The sequence below is a fragment of the Ranitomeya imitator genome, chromosome 1 (assembly GCF_032444005.1).
Source record: "Ranitomeya imitator isolate aRanImi1 chromosome 1, aRanImi1.pri, whole genome shotgun sequence".
Taxonomy (NCBI): domain Eukaryota; kingdom Metazoa; phylum Chordata; class Amphibia; order Anura; family Dendrobatidae; genus Ranitomeya; species Ranitomeya imitator.
This window is the reverse complement of record NC_091282.1, coordinates 1196633160-1196651509: the sequence shown is the minus strand read 5'-3', so window position 1 is coordinate 1196651509 and position 18350 is coordinate 1196633160.

Genomic DNA, 18350 nt, shown 5'->3' with positions numbered 1-18350 from the left:
GACTGTTCAGCATCTCCGGAAGGGCAGGGAGCCCTGGACGACATCAAGACTGAGTGTCGGTGGTGACCTGTATGGTCACAAGTAAAGGACTGTTGTTTCTGCTTCCTTCCCCTCATACAAATTTTATGTGAGCACGTTTGTGCACCCCCTGCTGGATTACAGGACTGAAACCCTGAAAGGGTTAATCACCCTTGAAAAAAATGGACTGTGTGCAGCTGCTTTAACTATTGAACTGTTTTAACCCTGAACTGTCCCCTGATTAAAGCAGCCCACTTGTGTTAAGGGGTCCATACTCCACTAAAAGGAGGGAGGGGGCGAAGCTGAATAGGAGGACCCGAGAAGTGAGCCGGGTCAGGACTAAATGAACTGATGCTGAGTTGGCCACTGGGTTATGTGTTAAAAGTGACTTCCAGTGTTTGGCTACCCGGAGCAGGAAATGACTGGCCCACGGGTCTGAACTGTTGTTGTTTGATACCTTATGTGTACAGTTTCCAGGAGCAAGAGGACCGGGGTCAGTCAGGCCCACACTGAAAGAACTTGAACTCTTTTGTTCCAGGGCTCCAACCGAGTGGAGCCGGGGTCACAGTTGACCCACAAGATAAAGACTGTTTTAGTTAGAAGTTTTTGAAAAAACATATATAACAGTATTACGTTTACAGGTGCCGCCATGGTCGGGGAAGACCATATTTTAGGAGGGAGGAGTGTAAGGAGGTGGCAGGGACCCTCATGTGCTTCCTCTCTCCTAAACACTGAGCACTTGTGTCACGTGCGGCACCCTGATGTTTTATTAATGCTAATATATTGTGTAATTCCCTAAAGTTGATTAATGTGTGTCATGTATTGTAATGTGGTGTACTTGATATGTTTAGGATTAGGGATAGAAGTTAGCATAGAGATACAGGGGGGTTTGAATAGAGGACGGGCACATTAGAGAATAGATAAGAGTGTTATTTAAGCAGATGGGAGGAGTCACACAGCAGAGCAGCATAGAGCAGGGAGGTATAGGGCACTTCCTGATTAGAGGCAGAAGCCCGGGCAGCCTTGCCCAGGGCAAGATGCAGCAGTGAAAATGAACAGTTGGACAGCCATGGGGATAAAGCTGCTATGGCAGGAAGGGGACCCAGGCTGGGCGTAGTGCAGGTGGTCACCAGCAAAGAATAGAAGCCAAGCCGAAGAGGATCCTGGGTCTAAGACCGGGACAGGAGGAGCTGAGATGGCGATCCTGGCACCTTTCCCAATTGAAACCGGACCTGGGACTGGTAGGAAGCTGGTGGGCCTGGAGCAAGAGTGGGACAGAGATTGTCCAGAAGAGGGACAGGGATTGTCCCATAGAGGGTCAGAGATTGACCAAGAGTGAGACAGAGGCTGCAAAGATATAGACAGAGGCTGCAAGGATATAAGCAGAGTTGACAGGAAGAACCAAGTCTGTCCTGAAGACAGGGAAAGATAAGAAGATGTCTCTGTGTTTAACTTGTGCTGCCTGTGTGATGAATGCAGATAAGAAGATGTCTGTGTTTAACTTGTGCTGCTTATGTGATGAATACGCTGCTGTGCAGTAAAGATAATCTGTTGGAAAAAGACCTCGAATCCGAAGTGATTTATGGGGCTCATGGATGTGGAGCTGGCATGACAGCAGTCGAGGGAAACCTGACAGTGACTGTAAGTTTTCTGCTGCGCATGCTGCATCTGCAGCCAAAGGGACATTGTATTTTATCTGTGGGGCACCAGAGTGTGGGAACCTTACAGCCCATTGCCACGACTACCACCCTAGCCGCCTTACAAGCGAACCTGTGGATGTTTAGGTTCATCAGGTTTGGCCGAACCAGAAGTAAAAGTTCGGCTTGGGCTCGAACTTGACCCCGGACCCAAACCGAATACATATTATTATTATTATTTATTTATATAGCACCATTGATTCCATGGTGCTGTACATGAGAAGGGGTTACATACAAGTTACAAATATCACATACAGTAAACAAACTAACAATGACGGACTGATACAGAGGGGCGAGGACCCTGCCCTTGCGGGCTTACATTCTACAGGATTATGGGGAAGGAGACAGTAGGTTGAGGGTTGCAGGAGCTCCGGTGTTGGTGAGGCGGTAGCTTCAATCATATCAATTGCTGCCAGAACTTTGGTGCTATAAAATGTCTGTAAAATGGTCATAGTAAGGGTTACGGGGCTGCAAAAGGAAATTAAATGCAGGAAAGAGAAGGACAATTGCCCTCCAAACAAATGTGAATAGCGAAATGACTAAAAGGGGTTCTGTCAGCATAGCAATCGTGGTAATATAGGAAGTAAATAAATAACATAAACATTTTAACAGTGCCCCCACAGAGACTGAGGCTTGCTAATGTCAGTCCAGTTAAAATTTCACTCACAAAGCAGCAGCTTACAAATTTCAGCCCCAGAGCATGGGGCACAGTACCCCTACAGAAGCAGCTTATAATTTTACCCCACAGAGCATAGGGCACAGTACCTCTACAGAAGCAGCTTACAAAGTTTACCTACAGAGCATGGGGCACAGTACCCCCAGAGAAACTGATGAGCATGATTTCACATTTCCGCCACAGCTCTAAAATTACAGCTCCAGTAGCGTACATTACAGTACCTGCCTATAAAAAACTGCTAGTGTGACTTTGGATCAAGCTGGCGGTCTGCAGTGAGGCTTGCTACTGGCAGTCCATTTAAAAATTCCACCCACAGAGCATGGGGCAGATTACCCTTACAGAAGTTGGTAACAAAATTTCACCCACAGAGCATGGGGCAGAGTACTCCCACAGAAGCAGCGTACACATTTTACCCACAGAACACAAGGCAGAGTATCCCTATAGAAACAGCTTACACATTTTACCCACAGAGCATCGGGCACAGCACCCCCACAGAAGCAGGTTACAAATTTGACCCATGGAGCATGGGGCACAGTACCTCTAGAGAAGCAGGTTGCACATTTCACCCACAGAGCATGGGGCAGATTATCCCTACAGAAGCAGCTTGAAAATTTCACCCACAGAGCATTGGGCACAGTACACCCATAGAAGCTGACAAAAAATTTCACCTACAGAGCATGTTTTCACATTTCCCCACAGCTCCAGTAGCGTACATTACAGCAGCCATCAAAAAACTGGTAGTATCATTTTGGATCGAACTGTCAGTCCTCCGCGAGACTTGCTGCCAGCAGTCCATTTAAAAATTTCACCCACCCTGGGACAGAGTACCCCCACAGAAGAAGCTTACAAATTTCACCCACAGATCATAAGGCATGGTACCCCCACAAAAGCTGGGTTTTCATATTTCCCCTACAGAGCAAAACTTTTACATTCAGTAGTATACCAAAGAGCAGCCACAGATAAAAAGCTCATAGTTTGATGCTGGATACAGCTGGCTGTCCGCCGTGAGGCTTGCTACCAGTAGTGCCAGCCCCTTTGCCTTGGGCGCCTCCTCAATACTGTTGCATTAGGATCCTGGGTACCCGGAGTGTTTCACTTGATAAAAATATTGTTCAAAGCAGACAACCATGCTTGAACACTTCAGCTAGGGATAATACAATTGTACTCATTTTCAATTTTCTTGTTTGTTGGAACTGAGGCCATGATTAAGAGGGGATCTGGTGTAACTGAAAGGAACTGGAGGCAATTTGAGAAATCCAATCTCCAACTGCCTCTACTTGTTCTGCCCCTCACCATTAAAAATTACACAGAATGTAAACACTGTACAGTGCACACATGATTTTGTCCACGGCATTACCATGGGGGAGAGTGACACCAAAGAAGCTGATTAAAAATTTTACTCATAGCGCATAGGGCACAATACTCCCACAGAAGCTAATTAAAAATTTCACCCCAAGACAATGGTGGCACAGTATCCCCACTTGGGGGGTTGCAAAGTACATATAGCAGCTTTTGGCACAGTACTCCCGCAGAGAGGGTTACAGAGTACACACAACGTCTTAAAGGCACAGTACTCCCACAGATGGGGTTGCAAAGTGCACACAGAGGTTTTTTGGCATAGTAATCCCACAGAGATGGTGCAGAGGACACGCAGCGGATTTCTGACACAGTATTATCACAGACATTGGTGCATAAGATTTGAAAAATTTGTTTGTGCGCACTGTACTATCACAGACCTGGATGCAGAGTACATATATAGCGTGTTTTTGGAGAACTGTGCACAAGCAAAACTTAATACTGTTGCTCACTACAGTAGTGCCCTGTCCCAACGATAAGCAGAGCAAAAATAAAAAATAATAATCTTGAACCAGGAGGAAGTGGAAGAGGTGGAAGAGGCAAGGAAAGAGTAAGCCAACACTGGATGTGGACAAAAGGAAGTGCCTGTCTTTGCTCATACCCCATGCTGTGCTAAACACACTTTCTGACAGTAAACTTGTTGCAGGGCAGACTAGCACCTCCAAGCGTAATGGACAAGTTCAGGCCGTAAGTCCAATTTCAAGACCCAGAAGTTAAATGGGGCAGACCCATCAGTTAGTACATGGAGACATGTGTACAGCTACTCTTCCACCATGTTGTTGTGGTCCTGGCTCCTGCTAATACAGACCCTATTACATGGTGGTGCTCTATTTTGTGGTGTGCTCATAGTTTTGTCATATTTCGGCCATGCTAACCCTTCTTTCTGATGTGCTGGTGGTGCCCCAGCTGCTCTGCCGACTTCCTCCCCCACTTCTGCCTTGTTATTTTACTGAGCCCCAGCTGTCAGGTGGGAAATCCATCAGTAGTTTCTCTATCAGCGTGTGAATGTATTTATACATTTTGCGCTTTTGCTCCAGTGACAGAAGTAATGATGGTACGTTGTCTTTGTAGTGGGGATCCAGCAGGGTGGTCACCTAGTACTCTGCACTGGTGACAATACGGGTAACTCCGTGGTCCACGTGCAGGCACAGTAGCATGTATTGCCTCATGTGTGCCAGGCTGCCCAGAGGTAATAACAAGCTGTGCTCGGTTGGAGATGCATCGTCTGGGTTCTCTGTATCTTCCCAGCCATGCTCAAGTGATTTCCGTGAGCTGATCTGAGTGCCATCCTTTTGTGAACACGGTTGTTCCTACTACTCTGCCTGTTCCTCATCATCCTAAACTGTCCCCTGGCTGTACAGTTGGGTACCTAGCCAATGTTGGGACAGTAGCCCATCCACCGGAGCTATGTGTGGACAATAGACCTGATAACGGTGTGAATTGGCCATGCTCCTTTTCCTCCTGTGCCACCACCTCATCCAACCTCATCCACCACCTCATCCAACATGGCCAGAATTGTTTTTTTCCAGCAGGCATATAAGTGGTATAGTAATGCTGATGATGGCGTCAGCGCTGGCTATATTGGTGGAATATTCAAAACAGGGCTACACTGCACACACTTCCCACTTGGAGGCCCACTCATTGGTGGTGAAGTGGTGTTGATCTGCAGAGAAACTCACCCATGCGTGCAGCAGCTGAAACTCCACTATCGCCTGCTGCTGCTCACACAGTCTCTCCAGCATATGCAAGGTGGAGTTCCACCATGTGGGTACATCGCGTATGAGGTGGTGATCGTAAAGACAGAAGTGATGCTGCAGCACAGACAGGTGAGTAGCAGGGTGAAAATGCTGAAACTGAGCACACACTGCCTGCACTTTCAGCAGCAACTCCAACTCGTGTGGCTACATTTTCAGGAAGCTGTGCACCACCAAGTTCAGCACATGCGGCAGGTAAGGTATGTGCTTAAAATCAGCTCGGCCCAGAGCTGCTACGCGATTTTGCCCGTTATCACACACTACCAGGCCGGGCTTGAGGTTCACTGACACCAACCACTCATCTGTTTGCTGTTTGATCCCCGTCCACAGCTCCTGCACATTGTGGTATTTGTCCCCCAAACAGAAGAGTTTAAGAGCAGCCTGCTGTCATTTCCTCCTGGCTGTGCTGAAGTTGGTGGTGCAGGTCTTACTGTGACCAGATGAGGCGGCGGTAAAGGAAGTGGAATTGGAGGAGGAGGCAACCTGGACAGATAAAAGTCCAGAAATTCTAGCTGGTGGAAGGACATGAGCTAGAACACCTTCCACTTCTGTCCCAGCCACCACTAGTAACATAGTAACATAGTAACATAGTTAGTAAGGCCGAAAAAAGACATTTGTCCATCCAGTTCAGCCTATATTCCATCATAATAAATCCCCAGATCTACGTCCTTCTACAGAACCTAATTGCATGATACAATATTGTTCTGCTCCAGGAAGACATCCAGGCCTCTCTTGAACCCCTCGACTGAGTTCGCCATCACCACCTCCTCAGGCAAGCAATTCCAGATTCTCACTGCCCTAACAGTAAAGAATCCTCTTCTATGTTGGTGGAAAAACCTTCTCTCCTCCAGACGCAAAGAATGCCCCCTTGTGCCCGTCACCTTCCTTGGTATAAACAGATCCTCAGCGAGATATTTGTATTGTCCCCTTATATACTTATACATGGTTATTAGATCGCCCCTCAGTCGTCTTTTTTCTAGACTAAATAATCCTAATTTCGCTAATCTATCTGGGTATTGTAGTTCTCCCATCCCCTTTATTAATTTTGTTGCCCTCCTTTGTACTCTCTCTAGTTCCATTATATCCTTCCTGAGCACCGGTGCCCAAAACTGGACACAGTACTCCATGTGCGGTCTAACTAGGGATTTGTACAGAGGCAGTATAATGCTCTCATCATGTGTATCCAGACCTCTTTTAATGCACCCCATGATCCTGTTTGCCTTGGCAGCTGCTGCCTGGCACTGGCTGCTCCAGGTAAGTTTATCATTAACTAGGATCCCCAAGTCCTTCTCCCTGTCAGATTTACCCAGTGGTTTCCCATTCAGTGTGTAATGGTGACATTGATTCCTTCTTCCCATGTGTATAACCTTACATTTATCATTGTTAAACCTCATCTGCCACCTTTCAGCCCAAGTTTCCAACTTATCCAGATCCATCTGTAGCAGAATACTATCTTCTCTTGTATTAACTGCTTTACATAGTTTTGTAACTACATTTATCAGAGTGAGTGGTTAAGGAGATGTATCATCCCTGGCTGTGCTTACTGGACCACATATTGGTGCTCATGTGGACCTTGCTACTGATGGCGCTGCACAGTGCATACCTAATTTGGTCCACAACATGTTATGTGTGAGCAGTTGAAGGAAGGCATGCCTGGAAAGTAGTGGCAGCTGGGAGCAATGTGCTGCAGAACACCCACCCCTATCAGTTTTTTAAAACTATCCGTCTTCACCAGCCAGAATAGCAGCATTTCAAATGTCAATAATTTGGAAATGGTATCATTCAGGACCATGGCTCATGGGTGGCTGGAGGAATACCTCCTCTGTCTCTCTCAAAGGTTTGGGTGTTGGAAAGCTGAACAATTCGTTGGGACAGTATGGAGATGCTCAGTGACACTGGTGGTGGTAGAGGTGGTGGTGCTGTCACATCCTCTGTTTGAGGGGAGGCAGGTGGTCCTGTTGATCGCGAGCGGGAGGAAGAGATTGAAGCTGCAGCAGAAGAGGAATCAGGAGGAGGCTCAGATCTGTCATGCTTTCTAAGGTGTGTCCTCCACTACAACTCGTGCTTGGAATTCAGATGCACATGGTACTTAGGTTCAGAAGATTTATGCTTTGCTTTAGGGTCTGATGGCACAGCATGCAAACCACCTATCGCTTATCGTCACCACAATCTCTGAAGTAATGCCACGCCAGTGAGCTCCTTGGAGCTCTCTTTGGTATCTGATTTCAGCAGTGCGGTGGGCAGCAGCAGCCGATGTACTGGCTAGGGGCTGACCGCTTTACCTTTGCACCCTGCTTCCACTTTTGCTGTGCTGCTGAGGCAGCGTGGCCTCATCTTCTTCCTCCAAACTGTGCACGTCACTAGGATGGCCTCCACTCCATGTGGGTGTCTAAGACCTCATCATCCCCCACATCATCTTCCACCGAATCCTCCTCAACCCTGCCCTCCTTGCTTGTCTGCATACTGCAGAAAGACACTGCAGTTAGCAACTGAGTTTCTTCATCATCTGACATGTGCTGCAGTGACTACTGATCATCTGCACTAGTCCTACCACGTTACTTATCCTCCAACAAAACATTTGGTTGGGCATCAGTGCACTCAGTTTCTTGTACTTCTGTGGCAGGGCCAGTTGGATGGGCAACTTGGGGTTCAGACTGCTTTGCTGATTTGCAAGGAAATGAGGTGGATGCCCGTTGACCATGGTCCTCTAGTGCCAACTCTGCACTTTCTGCAGTGGACCGGGTGGAAGATAATGCGAAGGAACTGCAGCCGCTCTCTCCCATCCAATCTAACTCCTTTTCAACATCTTGTGGCCTCACCATTCGTGCAGCAGTATTCGGGCCTACGAAAGGAAACATAACATCTTATTTCCTGCGTGCATCAGAGGAAAGTGTTGTATTTGGGCACGTAACAGGTGCAGAATGATCATGTAGTTTCCCTACAGCAATTATACCATCACCACTATCAGCACCTACACCAGCACCATCACGGCCACTTCCACATGCCCTATTTCATGCTCTCCTCGTTTTCGGAAGTGGTTTTTCTGCAGACTACTCGCAAAGAGATGGCGGAAGAGCAGCTTTATTTATTAGATACACTACTAAAAAACACAGGGGTGCAAAAATATTATTTGTTTCAAATGGCAACGAGATGGCTGATGCAAATTATTTATTTCCCAGACTAGGAGAAAACACACAGTGGTCCAGAAAAATTATTTCTTTGGCCTACAAATGGCAAGAAGATGACTGATACCAATTATTTATTTGCAACACTGATATAAAAAAAGGTGCTGAAAATTATTTCTGTGGCATACAAATGGCAACGAAGTGCCTGATGCCAATTATTTATTTACAACACTACCAGAAAACACACAGTGGTCCAGAAAAATTATTTCCTTGGCCTACAAATGGCAAGGAGATGACTGATACAAATAATTTATTTGCAACACTGATATAAAAAAAAAAGGTGCTGACAATTATTTCTGTGGCCTACAAATGCCCACAAATAGCAACAAGATGGCTGATGCCAGTTATTTATTTGCAACACAACTACAAAACACACAGAGGCTTAAAGGAACAGCACTCCCACAGGTGGGGAGTGCAGAGCACACACAGCAGCTTTACGGTATGTGCACACGTTCAGGTTTTTTCGCGTTTTCTCGTGATAAAACGCTATAAAAATGCATTAAAAAAGCCTACATATGCATCCTATCATTTAGAATGCATTCTGCAATTTTTGTGCACATGATGCTTTTTTTCTGAGAAAAAAACGCATCGCGGTAAAAAAAGCAGCATGTTCATTAATTTTGCGGATTTTTCGCGTTTTTCCCGCTATATAATGCATTGGGAAAAAACGCAAAGAAACACACACAAAAAACGCGCAAAAAACGCATAAAAACGCAAAAAAAGCGCATGCGGATTTCTGGCTGAAATGTCCGGTTTTTGTCAGGAAATTTCTGCTAGAAAATACTGACGTATGCACATATCCAAGGTACAATACTCTCACAGGCAGGGTTGCAGAATGCACACAGCAACTTAAAGGCACAGTAATCTCACAGGCTAGATTACAGAGTACACACAGCAGCTTTTGGCACAGTACTCCCAAAGGCAAGGTTGCAGATTACACACATTAATTTTTTGAAGAGTGCGCAGTCAGATTCTGTCCTCACACCAGCTGCGTTCTGTCCGTAAACAAATAAGAGCAGAATGGCAGAGGCACTAATGATCCGGCCTTTATACAGGCCGGGACACATGGTGCGTTGATCAATCCAGAAGTGCCCACGTGATCGCTCCAAAAGTGCCCACGGTTTTAAAGCTTGTTGATTGGCTGCGCTGCAGCCTTTTAACAAGCTTTATTAGTCTTGCGAACTTGAACAGGAAACTAGGCGTACATTACAAAGTCTGGTACGGACCTTGAACTTTACCGTTTTCGTGTTCGCTCATCCCTTCCCAGCACTCCACATGCCATACTGCAAGAGGACCACAATGCGGGTTTGAGCAAAGGAGGAAGGAAATAAACGGAGGGCCCTAGGTAGGGTGACTATACAAATCACAAATGTATGGTCGATTTCCAGTGCATTTCCGGTGGATTTGCTTTAATCAAACAATTCAAACAATAGGTATTGGGGGTCAAATAGTCCTTTCAACCCATAAGAGGTCAGCAGTTTCAGCATATCATAGTTGAGGGGACCCAATAGAAAATTTGGCATTGGGACCCAAGGTCTTCTAATTGCAGCTTTCTAGCTTTCAACTAGATTATATTTAATCAACTATTACAATTCCCCCCAAATTTGATGAATATTTTTCTATTTCACCATCTTTTTTGCCTATACTCTGTAAAGTTTCCAGTATTACTACATTTTTTATTTTCTCTATAGATATCGCTAGAGAGTAAAGATAAAGACTAAGAGTATAGATAAAGACGGCAGTTATTACACATAACATAATCAAAAAATTTACAAACTTTTGAAATGATGGCTGTATGGAGAAGTGAGTTCCTATAATTGTTTGCATGTAAACACAAAACCTTTTCCCATGTACCTTTGTACTGTCAGCTATTTAATGATATGTATTTTTTGCTAAATTACTTCCTTCACACATAAGTTTTCTCATACTGGAAACAAATTATCAACCCCCACCCTCCGCATTATTGTATGCTCCTCCATCCCCGCTTTTAGTGGACGATCTCTATGGAAAGAGGGAGCCCTTCAGAATTTCACAATGAGGAGTCGTAAAAAAAGGAGCCAATTTCTTGATGTAAAGTAAGGGTTATGGGTACGTAATCATAGGTGGCTTAAAACAACCCTTCACTCTGGCACTAAAAACATGCTACACTTTTGTCATGTTTGGTCACCCTTCTTGGTGCACTGCTCACCATTTGCCTCTTGTTGCCTCCACTAAGACCTGCGTGTCGGTCCTCCTGCATCCAAGATTACCCCCGCAGTGGCATTGGGAGGGCAGTGGAGATGTGGATCGGGGAATCTCAGCACCCGGATCCAAAGGCGCCAGGCAAGAACCATATATGGGTCCTTTGCCATCCAATATTGCATTATAATGCACAATTCCACATGTATTAAATGTGGACATGGGCCTCCTTAATTCTGGAGCCCCTGTGTGGCTGCACACGTTTCACAAATGATATATCCGCCCTTGCCCGGATTCCCATTGATCAAAACTTGCACTTTGTCTCTACGATGTGTCAAAAGTTTTATGAAAGTGCAATTATATTTTAATGAAAAGTGTCAACATTTTTGCAGCTGCCACCTGTAGTTTTCTCAAGGGATAAAGTGTTGCAGATTTCTGCTTCCAGCAGAATCATTCAGCAATACACAGTAATTGTTATTATTCAGTCTGGCCATGGCATGTTTAAGCTCTGAGCTGCCGGCCATTTTCCTTCTCTCCTTTTCATGTATGTTCTAAGTTTTTTACTTGTGTACAGGAGAGGAGAACCTCTGGAAGATCACTCATATCAGTCTGGGTCCATAACCTGTAAATTTTCAGCTTTCAGCAGAATCATCAGCTTTCAGACGTGTGAAAATAGACTGTTTTACTTTGCTCTTTAAGCAACTACTATTTTCATCAACACAACCTGGAAAATTACAGGAAGAAAACGCACAAAAACAAACTAAAGTGGTCTTACAGTACAGTACTATCAAACCCTTAACAATTAACACAGCATCCTCTGTTCAAGTTAGTCCCTCCACATCATAAGCCTGCAGCTGTTGTATCTCTCCAACATGGCACGTCAGTGATAAAGCTACACACTTATAGTTCTCACAATTGACCCTGTCATTATTTGAGTATGCATCTGTTTCTTTCCAGATCATGAATGACTGGAGGACGTTATATTATATACAGTATGTAGGATTGCCCTTTTTTTTGTGGGTGTGAAAGACCATCTCATATTTACCATATATTGCGGAGGTTCTGCGAGTGACAACATTATCTTTCTCTAAAGACGGAATTAATGAAATTGTCAGATGTTTTCAGTTTGATGCATGTTTTTATTTGACTTCCTCTTGAGTTACTGAAAGTTAAAGATTTGTTCCCCCCCATGACATCATTAATAATACAGCATGGGAATGGAACTAGTTCCAGATACTGAATGGCACGTGCACTTTTACTGTATGGAAATATTACTACTTGATGCTAAATTACACTACTTGGCTCAGAAGGTGACCACTTCCAGCCCGTGTCCCCACCGCTCACACAGTCGTTGCATCATTATACACAATATGTCACCATACATAACCTGAAAAATATTAAGATTTGAGAGTCCTCTGCGGTTGATACCTTTTAATGGCTAACTGAAAAGATGGTAACAGAATGCAGCTTTCGAGACTACTCGGGTCTTTTCATCAGGCATACAATAGCAGAAAATCTGAAGAATCACATATTTATACGCAACAGGACACAGGAATGATGAATGATGAAATAGATAAGACAAGTGATGTGAAGCAGAACTGTCATTTTGGAAAAGGGATAAACAGTTGTGGCCGTAAATATTGGAACAGTATATAGATAAGGAGTGTGAAAGTTTTATTGTCCTGTGATTGAGGACTGGTCCGTGGTTGTGAAAAAAACAAAACTATACAAAAAAACTATTCTGATTGAGATGTACAATTGCAGTGCTGAATCACGTTGAAAATACGAGTGGTAGTGTCAGTCGTTGAATAGTAATCCAAAGGATCAACCAGTGGGGCTGCTGGACCTGCAGAGTCAGTGTGGCAATGAATTGATTGATTTATGATATACTACAGTAACAGCACTTTAAAGGGAACCTGTCACCCCCAAAGTCGAAGGTGAGCTAAGCCCACCAGCATCAGGGGCTTATCTACAGCATTCTGTAATGCTGTAGATAAGCCCCCGATGTTTCCTGAAAGATGAGAAAAAGAGGTTAAATTATACTCACCCAGGGGCGGTCCCGCTCCGGTTCTGGTCCAATGGGCGTCGCGGTCCGGTCCCGGGCCACCCATCTTCTTACGATGACATCCTCTTCTTCAGGCATACTTTGTCTGCCCTGTTGAGGGCAAAGTACTGCAGTGCGCAGTCGCCGGGACCTTTCCTGTAGATAAGCCCCTAATGCTGGTGGGCTTAGCTCACCTTCGATTTTGGGGGTGACAGGTTCCCTTTAACAACAGTTTTGTTTTTTGTTTTTTTACACATGATGCAAACTAGGTGTCTAGTTCAATACTCCTTTGTGCCAATGTTGCTTCTGAACAAAGACTTGAAACCAAGAGAAAGTGTGCTTCCTGGTTTGGGTAACGGAAGAGCAATATATATATTTTTTTAAAGACAAAATTCAATCTTCACATTCCAGAAATTTAGTGCAATTATCTGCCTCATAAAATGTACATGTTGCAAAAAAAAATATATATATATATTTTCACACTTCCTTGTTGCAATATTCCAATATTACACCTGCATACATGAAACGGAGGCCAGGGGGGTAGTTGTGGCAGAAGGTGGCAGTACTGGCACACCCTGCCCTCCGTCTCATAATCACATTGTCATTTTTGTGGTGCACTTGGTGGTCCGCTTACTTGTACATTAGGGTCCATCTCAGTCAGCTGGGGGTCCTTTCCTTTAAGCACCAGGGAATAACAGGCAGAGTCCAGTTTCAGCAAAAAATACTCGGTCCATCCAGTCCAGTCACAGAAACAGCACAAGGTTCCTTACAGACTATCAGCCTTCCATTCCCTGTACTGTCCCTCACTTCTCCAGGAATATCGCAGGGTCGTACTGTCACGTTCGGTAACACAGCTTTCTGGCTAGCCACCCTTCTCCACGCCCATGGAGGCGTGAGAAGCAGTGAGTATTCATTTCCCTTTAGCAGCGGGTACAGGGGCTTCTGCTTCCTGTCACCCACTGCTGCTCTGCTGACACCGGGGCCCCCATAGCAGTGGGGGGCCCTTGAGCAGTGGGGGGCCCTAGGCAGCTGCTGGACAGTTTGCCAGCAGGTGTCAGTGCATGGGCCCACCAGAGCATCCTCTGGTTCTCCGATGGGCCAGTCCGACCCTGTACACTATATATACTGTATACGTATATACATTATGTCACGTACCTGCTTCTCAGCACGTGACTTGGAATTGTGCTTGCAAGGTTTAATCTATCTCCTCTCCCTTAGTCCAGCATTCATCCTCTGTCCTATGCTGCAGTGGGACCATAATTCACACCCTGACACAGTCCACACACCCCGCTCATACACGCTGCCACCACTCACCGAACACACGGGCGATGAGTCCCTGAAATATTACTACTACTGTCTGCCAATCACTAGGAGCACACACTCTAAAACTATGGATTCTTTAGAGCATTCAAGGTTCAAACTTATTAAAATTTTAAGCTTTAATAGAAAAGGTACAGTGCTTACAATAAAAGGTATAAAAATATGGATACAAAAAGTGACATACAAATATGCAAAACAGTTATAAAATAAAAGGGAGAAAACTTACAGAAATATCAAACCTTGCAGTCTGGTATTCTGCCCTTGAAGAAGGGGGAAATATGGAATGGATCACATCAGCTTGGGCTGCCCTCACTGTGAACATGTTTCTATGTGTAAAGGCCTAATTTATAGAGTCAATCGGTGTGGCGCCATACCCCTTGCATACACCACCCAAATTCAGCAGCCTGTTGCAGGTGATAGAATAGATTTTAACCCTTTACCCTCGAGAGTGGTTTGCACGTTAATGACCAGGCAAATTTTTACGATTCTTACCACTGTCCCTTTATGAGGTAATAACTCTGGAACACTTCCATGGACCCCGGTGATTCTGAGAATGTTTCTCGTCACATATTGTACTTCATGATAGTGGTAAAACTTATTTTATATGAATTGCATTTATTTGTGAAAAAACGGAGATTTGGCGAAAATGTTGAAAATTTCCCAATTTTCCAAATGTGAATTTTCATGCCCTTAAATCGCAGAGAAATGTCACACAAAACACTAGGTAACAAAACACAAAACAATAGGTAACATTTCCCACATGTTTACTTTACATCAGCACAATTTGGGGGCCAAAATTTTTTCATTAGGAAGTTACAAGGGTTAAAAGTTGAACAGTGATTTCTCATTTTTGCAACACCATTTTTTTGGGGACCACATCACATTTGAACTCACTTTTAGGGGTCTATATGATATAAGATACCCAAAAGTGACACCATTCTAAAAACTACACCCCTTGCGGTGCTCAAAACCGCATTCAAGAAGTTTATTAACCCTTCAGGTACTTCACAGGAATTTTTGGAATGTTTAAAAAAAAATGAACATTTAACTTCTTTTTCACAAAACATTTAATTCATATCCAAATTTTTTTAGTTTCACAAGGGTAATAGCAGAAATTGGACCCCAAAATTTGTTGTGCAATTTGTTCTGAGTATGTTGATACTCCATATGTGCAGGTAAACCACTGTTTGGGCACATAGCAGAGCTCGGAAGGTAAGTAGGGCCGTTTGACTTTTTCAAAGGAAAATTGGCTGGAATTGAGATTGGGCACCATGTTGCGTTTGGAGAGTCCCTGATGTGCCTAAATAGTGGAACAACCCCCTCTAGTGAAACCGTTTTGAAAACTAGACCCCAATTAACATATCTAGATGTGTAGTGAGCACTTTGAACCCCCAAGTGCTTCACAGAAGTTTATAACGTAGAGCCGTGATAATGAAAAATCATATTTTTTCCACAAAAATGATCTTTTTGCCCCCAATTTTTTATTTTACTAAGGGTAACAGGAGAAGTTGGACCTCAAAAGTTGTTGTGCAATTTGTCCTGAGTATGCTGACACCCAATATGGGGGGGTAAATGACTAGGCGCATGGCAGAGCTCGGAAGGGAAGGAGTGCCGTTTGACATTTTCAACGCAAAATTAGTTGGAAGTGAGATCGTACACCATGTTGCATTTGGAGAGCCCCTGATATGCCTAAACAGTGGAAACTCCCCACAAGTGACACTATTTTGGAGGCTAGACCCCCCAAGGAACTTATCTAGATGTGTGGTGAGCACTTTGAACCCCCAGGTGCTTCACAGAAGTTTATAAAGTTGAGCCTTGAAAATAAAAAAATCATATTTTCCTCACAAAAATGTTATTTTAGCATCAAATTTTGCATTTTCATAAGAATAACAAGAGAATTGCTCCATGCATAGTGTTGTGCAATTTCTCTTGAGTACACCGATATCCCATATGTAGGGAAATACTACTTTTGAGGCACAGTGCAAAGCTCAGAAGGCAAGGAGCACCAGATTTTATTGTTGTGGTTTGCAGGTGCCATGACCCACTGGGAGAGCCAATGAGGTGCCAGAACATAAAACCTCTCAATGAATTCATCTAGGAGTGCAGTGATCATATTGACACCATGGGTGTGTCACAGAATTTTACACCAAAGAGACAGCAGGCGGCGGCTGATGAGACTATTACTCCCATCAGCCTTCCCCTGCTGCTGTTAATAATAGTGACAGCAGGAGCGATTAATGGGGATATTCATCAGCCGCCGCCTGCATTTTAATAAATAGATAAATAAAAAAACATTGTGAGTTCCCCTGTATTTTCTATAACCAGAAAGGCAAAACTCTGCAACCCTCAGCTGTCAGCTTCAGCAAGACTGGTTATCAAAATAGAGGGGTCCCCATGCTGTTTTTTTTTTAAATTCATTATTTAAATAAATAATTTAAAAAAATGGTGTGGGGTCCCCTGTCATGATCCCAATGGCAGGGGATCACAAAAGGACAAGCACACAAAAAACAGAACAAGCTCTAGGGTGATGGAAACTGAGCTGACCGCGATCCTGAACCTAATTCACAACACTAGCAGTAGCCGGGGAACGTGCCTACGATGATTCTAGACGTCTCGCGCCAGCCGAAGGACTAGCTTCCCCTATTAGAAGAAACAAAGACCTCTCTTGCCTCCAGAGAAACACCCCACAGAAATAGCAGCCCCCCACATGTAATGACGGTGAAATGAGAGGAAAGCACATACGTAGTAATGAAAACAGATTCAACAAAATGAGGCCAGCTAAAAATAGATAGCAGAGGATACAAAAGTGAACTGCGCGGTCAGCGAAAAACCCTACAAAAAGCCCTCCTGAAATTACCTGAACTCATGTGCCAACTCATGGAACATGAGGAGTAATATCAGCCCACTAGAGCAACCAGCAACAAGGAATCACATAACTGCAAGCTGGACTAAAACAAAAATAAAGCAAAACGTGGAACAGGAAAATCAAAAACTTAGCTTGTCCTGAAGATTACAGAAGCGGGAAGCAGAGGTAACAAGACACACTGATTACATTGATCGCCGGCGAGGAAATGACAAGAAAGCCAGGTTAAATAGGAAACTCCCATATCCTGATAGAACAGGTGGACACCAGAGACCGCAGAGAACACAAGTCACCCAGTACCATCTGTAACCACCAGAGGGAGCCCAAAAACAGAATCCACAACAGTACCCCCCCTTGAGGAGGGGTCACCGAACCCTCACGAGAACCACCAGGGCGACCAGGATGAGCCCTATGAAATGCACGGACCAAATCAGCAGCATGAACATCAGAGGCAAGCACCCAAGAATTATCCTCCTGACCATAACCCTTCCACTTGACCAAATACTGAAGTTTCCGTCTGGAAACACGAGAATCCAAGATCTTCTCCACAACATACTCCAATTCTCCCTCCACCAGCACCGGAGCAGGAGGCTCAAGCGAAGGAACAACAGGTACCTCATACTTCCGCAACAACGACCGATGGAACACATTATGAATAGCAAACGATGCCGGGAGATCCAAACGAAACGACACAGGGTTAAGAATTTCCAAGATCCTATAGGGACCGATAAACCGAGGCTTGAACTTAGAAGAGACCTTCATAGGAACAAAACGAGAAGACAACCACACCAAGTCCCCAACACGAAGTCGAGGACCCACGCGGCGACGGCGATTAGCAAACTGCTGAGCCCTCTCCTGGGACAACTTCAAATTGTCCACCACATGACTCCAAATCTGATGCAACCTATCCACCACCATGTCCACTCCAGGACAATCAGAAGGCTCCACCTGACCAGAGGAAAAACGAGGATGAAACCCCGAATTACAAAAGAAAGGAGAAACCAAGGTAGCAGAACTAGCCCGATTATTAAGGGCAAATTCGGCAAGCGGCAAAAAGGTAACCCAGTCATCTTGATCAGCAGAAACAAAACACCTTAAATAAGTTTCCAAGGTCTGATTAGTTCGTTCCGTCTGGCCATTCGTCTGAGGATGGAATGCAGATGAAAAGGACAAATCAATGCCCATCTTAGCACAGAACGTCCGCCAAAATCTAGACACAAACTGGGATCCCCTGTCAGAAACAATGTTCTCCGCAATCC